Below are 7560 nucleotides of genomic sequence, written 5' to 3' on the forward strand. Positions count from 1 at the left end.
CAAAGGCAATCTTTAAAGTTTAATCAGAATACTTTTGGTAAGAATATACTTCTGGAAGCTTACATATTACTTACCAGCAGGTGCCTAAAAGGCAAAAGGTGAGAAAAAGAAGTACAAAGAAAGGGAGCAAAAGAAAGAAAAGGAAGAAAAGGAAGCAATCACCTTTTTTTAAGGAAATAAAATTAATCCTATCACAACTTACATCCTAATCCATCTCAGTGAAGGCCATAGATTATAAGCAGACTTCAGAAATAACCCTCTTTACACATGCTTTTGTTCCCACATGATTTTGTATCTACCCTAATCTCCTCCCTGTTCCATCTCCCTGACATCCTAATATAAATTTAACCCATGACATTATCACGTTTTCACTGTTTGTAGTTTCAGGAGGAATAAGTTATGCCTCTTTCATTTTCCGTCTCTGTCTCCTTGCACATACCTTCAGCTCCCTTCATTATAATAGCCTGATGTAAGCAAAACCCCAGTTATGTCTGGCAAGAGAATATGGCTGGAGAAAAAATGAATACAAACTTTTTCAGCATAAACCACAACTGGGAATCCATCATTGCTTGAAAACCCTATTCAACTATCCTCTAAAAGAAGCATTTCTTTCCTTTTCTCTCTTCTTCCTATTTACTGTAGAAAAATAGAAACGATTACAGTAGAGCTACTTCATCATGCTAGCACAAAATCTATCAGGTTGAATTAATATCTAGAACTCTTTCCTATATTTCTCCATATTAATGAAGAAACTCTGCTTCAATCTAAGTCCAGTACCTCTGTTTGTATGCTTGTATCCTAGATGTCATTGCTTCTCATTCAATGGATTGTGTCTTCAATTTTTTTCCTGCCTTCCTTCCTTCCTTCCTTCCTTCCTTCCTTCCTTCCTTCTTTCTTTCTTTCTTTCTTTCTTTTCTTTCTTTCTTTCTTCTTTCCTTCTTTCCTTTCTTTATTCCTTTCTTCCTTCCCTCCTTCCCTCCTACCTTTCTTTTCTCTTTCTTTCTTTCTTGCTTTCTTTTTCTTTTTCTTTCCTTTTCTTGTTCCATCACCCAGGCTGGAGTTCAGTGGCACAATCACACCTCACTGCAGCCTGAACATCCTGGATGCAAGTGATCCTCCTACTTCAGCCTTCTGAGTAGCTGAGACCTCAAGTATGAACCACCATGCCTGGCTATTTTGTTTGTTTGTTGTTTTGTAGAGATGAGGCCTTGCCATGTTGCCCAGGCTGGTCTTGGCTCCTAGACTCAAGGGATCCTCCCGCTTCGGCCTCCCAAAGTGCTGGGATTACAGAGCCACCATGCCTGGTCTTTTACTTTTGGCCCTCTATTTTCTTCATCATTGAGCTCCCCCTTTTGTTGGATTATACCAACCAGCATGTACATATGCCTTGATATCTTTAATTTTTATAGAATGCCTTTTCTTTACCCTTTGCCAACCAATTTTTAAAAATATATGCCCCATTATTACTTTTCCTGCAATCACAATATATGTCTTTAATATAACAATGCACCTTCACAGAATTATACTCAGAGGATGAGAAGGAAGATAAAATAGGACAGGATAAATAAGGTAAAAGATCTCAATAGCTGAGAACTTTGAAAATTTCTACAAAAATGATTACTCATACAGCCAGGAAACTCATAAAATCTGAAGGAGAGGAAAGCTATAACAAATATCTTATTTAGATACATTGTCATCACACTTATAAAACTAAAGTTAAAAAGAAAGTGTTAAAAGCAACCAGAGACAAAGCAGACATGTTATGTGATATATTGGTGACAATAATATGGTGTAATGGCTGACTTCTTATTCAAAATAATGGAGGCTGAATAACAATGGAATAATACCTGTAAAGCGCTAAAATTTTTTAAAAAGGAAAAACCTGTCAAACCTAAAATTCTATATCCAAATAAAATAAAATATCATTGAAAATGAGGTTCAACAAATATATTTTCAGGCACATAAAGGCTGAGAGAATTCAATTATAACAGACCTGCACAATAAATGCTAAAAGACTCTTAATTCTGAAAAATCTGGATCTAATTACATACGTGGTAGGCAATTTAATAACATCCTACAAATCTCACATATTCCTTTTTTTTTTTGCTTTCTTCTTTGTGCTTCAGATTGAATACTATCTATGCCTTCAAGTTCGCTGATTTTCTCCTCTATGTTGTTTGTTCATATTTATTTAATGTATTCTTTATCTATATGTCTATATACTATCTATATATCTATAGATCAATATAAATGCATATGTATATATCTATATCTACATCTTTACATATCTTATCCTAAAATTTTTATTTTAATAGTTTCTATGTCTTTGCTAAAATTGTCCATTTCTTCACAACTTTTGTCAATATTTTTTGTAAAACCCACATGGTTTAAGTTTCTATCTAATAATTTCAACATCTTTATTAACTCTTTCTTCTTTTGAATATATATTCCATTTGCTTGCTTGTTTAAGTGTTCTATTCTTTTTTATAGAAAATCTTTCTGTGCTATTTAGTCTTGCTACCCAGTTTTGAGGTTGCTACACAGTCTTTGCTTTCTAATCCTCCCTAGTGCTTTCTATACTTCAGAGAATTATTTATATGCATCTGCGCTTCCCTCAGCAGTCACAGGATAGTCATTTTATTTTCTGCAACCCAAGAGAGTATCTTTCTTATTTCTCACGTACAACCCTTAGCCTTCTGCAGGTACACGTCAGCAATCTTTCAGATAGATTTCTTTCAACCTTCCTGCCTACCACTTTCCTAGCCTGTGGTTCCTGGGATCCCAAGGTGCCTTGTGTGGATTTTTCTCAGCTTTCCTTCCCTGCCCCTAGTTATTGGCATACTGCATTCAAGCACTTAATGAAGACTCATGGGAAAGAATTGGAGTAGGTGAAACTTGTCATGTGGCTGAGGCTTCTGGAATTCTAATCTGACGTACCAGACATGAAAGGTTTTTAACACAGTTTGGCATTTCTTACACCAGTCTTTAGCAAATTCTTTATTTTATCACCCCTTTGCCACTGTTTCAGAGATAAGAACAGCTAAGTCTCTTTTCTCATATAAACGCCTTGTCTTTGTCTGAAATTTAGTTTAGTTAGGTTTCCTTGAATCGTCAACTTTCTGACTGATTTTAAAATACATTGTTTTATAGCTTATGTGGTTTTTCTTTATTGTTTTTAGGTTGAGAACTATGGTGTTTAACAACTTTTTAAGTCTTAAATAAGGAGTAGATATATTGTTATTTGCTGTTATTTTGGATTCAGTCTCCACAAATTTGTGCTCTGTAGATTTTATTCGAAATTCTATTATCAAACAGAAGTTGGAGTTTTTTTTCATCCTTCTTTATCCAAAGACAAAGTATAAGAATTTTAGGCCAAAATATCTGTGTTCAAGACTGTTCAAGGTGGATTAATCACTAAAAAATTTTGAATTGCAGTACTTTTTCATTGAAAGAGAATACTAATTAGTACTATTTAATAAGACCAGCTTCAACAAACAAACTGTCCTATGAATCACAGAGTAGAAGTGAAAATGAAGTAGAGTTCATGAAAGCTCTTTATAAGTTGTAAGTCACTATGCACCTGTTGATTTTTATAACCGTTAATAAATGGTAACATTTTGAACCAGTAATTTTTCTAAGATTGCATTCAAGATCATTCCAATTTGTAGCAAAATCACACACTCACAACTGCCATCAGCTCTGGTGAATATCACTGACAACTTCTTAAATTCTTCATCCTTTGTGGCAGGTTATGATTTTTTTTTTTTTGAGAAACATATACACTGTGAAGGCAAGTCACCTAGTATTTCACCTACCTAAGAGAATAGCTCTATTAAATACATATTACTAATTCATTAATTATTCAGACTATCATTCCTACTCCATGACTAAAATATATAGTAAATACTTAACATAAATCCAGGGAAACTCCCTCAAAGTGCATAAGTAAACCAAATATTATTTAAAATATAAACATCTGTTAGATATAGAATGGACATGGAATGAGCATGTGTGATGAATCTAAGTAAGAAATAAATTGCATGTTAATGCTTTTTTAAAAATCTGATCCATTCTGCAGAATAATCTTTTACACTTTTTAAAATTCTCTTTAATAGTTACTTATAGTCCTAGCTCACTTATTTGCTCATTGCAACTTGGAATATTTCACTTTTGTGTGGTAGCAACATTATTTCTGGATGGGGGCTGGGTGAATTTTAGATTATTTTATATTTTGTAATGAGTTCTAATAATAACCTTACTGATGCCACCACTTTTCAACTAGCTAAGTAAATGTTAACCAAGTTAATAGGGATAACTGAAATCCATACATATGTGCGCAATTTCTCCAATTTCTTTTTCTTGCTTGTTGCAAATGATAGCTTCTAGCATAGGGTAAATGATTGAGCAAAATAATGCCTCCTTTCTCTTCCTGACTCTGCCTTCAAGTAAAGGTGCTAATGAGAACTGTGGGGGAGTGAGCCCCTAAAATAGAGTCCGGAAAGAGACAGGAGCCAACCAGGACGGCACTTGGGAAAAGTTATGAGCAAAGACATGTTTAAATTGGAATTGTATTAGAAAATTCTAAAAATGTGAGGATACAAATTGTATAAGACACAAAGTATTTCTGAGAAAGAAATATAGAGAAAAGTCAAAAAGGGAGGTTGTGAACTGCGTGTTATCTATTTCAACAGGCATTTAGTCAGAATTCACCTGCACCAAACACTGAATATTAATATAAAGCCAGAATGATAATATTGGGCTTCAGATCTGGCCTGCTCTACTAATAAGTTACAATGATAAGTATTATGATGAGTAGGAGAAACCAGTGCATGCTTATCCTATAAAACGAAACAATAATCAAAGTAAGCAAGGTGTTAATGAATGTTTTATCACCAGGATATTCCATATCAAATGTGGAAAAATCAGTCATGACTGTGAAGTAATTTCCCAGAAAGAAAAAATAATTAAACACTAAGAAAGCTAGAGAAGGAAATATTTATCATTCTCTTTTCTTATACCATGATTAAAATATATTATCAAGAGTAGAAAGCAAATATTTTTCATCCAAAATATAAATTTATAGCTAAAAATAATAAAATGTAATGTATCTATCAAAGCCAAGTGATAATTAAAAAACAATATAAATGCTTAGAAATTCGACACTCAGTAATGTTATTTGAGGTATTATGCGTGGTGCAAACAGCCAACTTTTTAAAAATGTTATGTTAATCTAGTGTATTATGTGTCTGAAACCAATTGCAAACTAGCCTTTGACAGACATACAATCTAGAAGGAAACAAACAAATACCTCAAAACAGTATCTTTTTATTTTTATATTTTGCATCGCAGAAGGAAATGACAAGTATGATTCCAGAATAAGGAAAGGGAAACATTTCAAGGCAAAGCAGCCAGTTACAATACCACAGGTTAGTTTTCTTTCCTTACCTATTTGGCCATAAACTCTGTTAGGCATACTAGCCCAATTCACGTGCAACCCAAACTGTCTGAGACCTGAGTGTACTGTATGACTTTTTTTGTTTTTTTGTTTTATTTTGTTTTGTTTTCTGATAGGGATGGCACTCCCTGTCCTTTTTTTTCTTTCTAAAATTGTAAGCTTCACAGTTAATTTAAAAATATTAGTGCCATTGCTAGCTGCTATTTCAGTTTCTGAGCATCCAGATGAGCAAAGAGAGTAGGTTTCTTCCATGTCACCAGTTTTATTCCATAAAAAGAAAAATGGGGTTCTTAAATATTCATATCTTTTCAAATATCATGAGTTTCATCCTATTTCCAATTCTCATTTATTCAAGCCCAACTCCTACAAACATCCCCTAAGCATGTACTATTTTTGATTTCCCTGTTCTGAATTATCTCACAAATCACAAATGTTTTTTATACAGTTCTCTTTTGATCACGTTTCTTTCCTCATCATCTCCATCGCCTTCCTCTAATTCTTTCACTTTAGCCTTTGAGTCCATTTCCAAGCTGCATAAGAACAGTATTTCTAGGCTTAACTTTTGTCACTTTTTCACATGACCAAGATGTTCTATAAATCATCTTGTAGTCCCGTGTTTCCTTTCTACGTAGTGTTATCTGGTGCCTTCTCACCTTTAGAAATATTGTTCTCTTGGTCTCTATTTATTCACATCCTATCCACTCTTTCAAGCTTAGCTGAGCACAACTCTCTGCAAGCTATCTCCAACATTATAACATAGGAAATTTGGCATATATGAAACTTAATTTATTACTGTTTAGTACCTGGATTTAAATGCTCCTTTTTCACCATGATTTCTGTACCTTATTTAATGGTGCCATTAGAAACAAGCCTCCCAGGAAAAAAATCTGAAAAAAAGAAAATTCTAGTCTTCTTTCTCTTCTATAAATCAATTCTGAGCCATGATTTCTCTCCTTTTTTTTTCTGAATATCATTTGAATATGTGTCTTCCTGTGCTTACCTACAAATTCTTTCTGAGGTCAGATGTTTATCAATTTTCACTAAGTTTACTATATAACAAAAGAAAAGACTCTCCACTGCCCACCAATTCCATCCACTCAATGGGCACCAGAATTAACATCAATATCTGGGTGTCTTATAAGCAAATTATACTCAACATGTTTCAAAATAAGTTCACAACCCATCACTCCTTTAAAGTTTGTCTCCTTCTCTGTTCTCTCCCCCTTTTAATGATAGCCTAATGAATCTAGTTATGCAAGCCAGTGACCTGGGATCACTGGTGTGCTGGAGCCAGCTACTTAATGGCTTGTGAGAGCCAATTGTGTGTATCTCTTTCCAACATCGTATTCAATGACATCATGTTGGCAGCTTGAATTTGGCTTTCACGGGAATATTTATACCACTAGAAATTGGCAAATGCTGTCATCTGGCACTTTGATTTTTGTTCTTGTTTTCAGGAAGTCAATTTACCAGCATGTCACTGCCTGGGAACATCCTCCATGACAGTCATTCTTCTTTTCCAATTTCTTTTTTTTTTTTTTGCAAATATGCCAGGTTTTTAAAGATTTTAACTTATCTCATGTCTGTTTAACACTTTTATTCAGATACATCCATTTATCCTCAAGGATCATCCCTGAAATAATTTCCTCATAATTTATTTTCTTTCTTCCTTGGAAAAGTTCTGCAACACTGCTACGAAAATGATCTTTCTGTAATGCAAATCTGATCCTATAATTTTACATATCATAGAATTATATAGGCTTATACTATATTATGTTATATTATATCATATTATATTTATTATAACATTAGCTGCAAAATAATGTAACTCCAAAATACTGGGGAACAGAGCACAAATTCCCAAACACACTGTGGAAGGCTTCCATTTGTGGTCTGTGTGGTCTTTACCTAAGAGTCCAAACTTCTCTTCTCCTGCTTGGTGTTAGATATCCAAATGACATACCCATGAATTATTTTCAGCTCCCTTAGGTTCAACCAGTTCATTTGTTATTGTTCACAGTGCTCTTCATTATCATTTTAATATTCATTTTCCAAGCTCAGAATGCCTTACTTATCCAAAATCTAACTGTAAAATTTCATCTGCC

This window comes from Pongo pygmaeus, chromosome 3, assembly GCF_028885625.2.
Source record: "Pongo pygmaeus isolate AG05252 chromosome 3, NHGRI_mPonPyg2-v2.0_pri, whole genome shotgun sequence".
NCBI classification, from domain to species: Eukaryota; Metazoa; Chordata; class Mammalia; order Primates; family Hominidae; genus Pongo; species Pongo pygmaeus.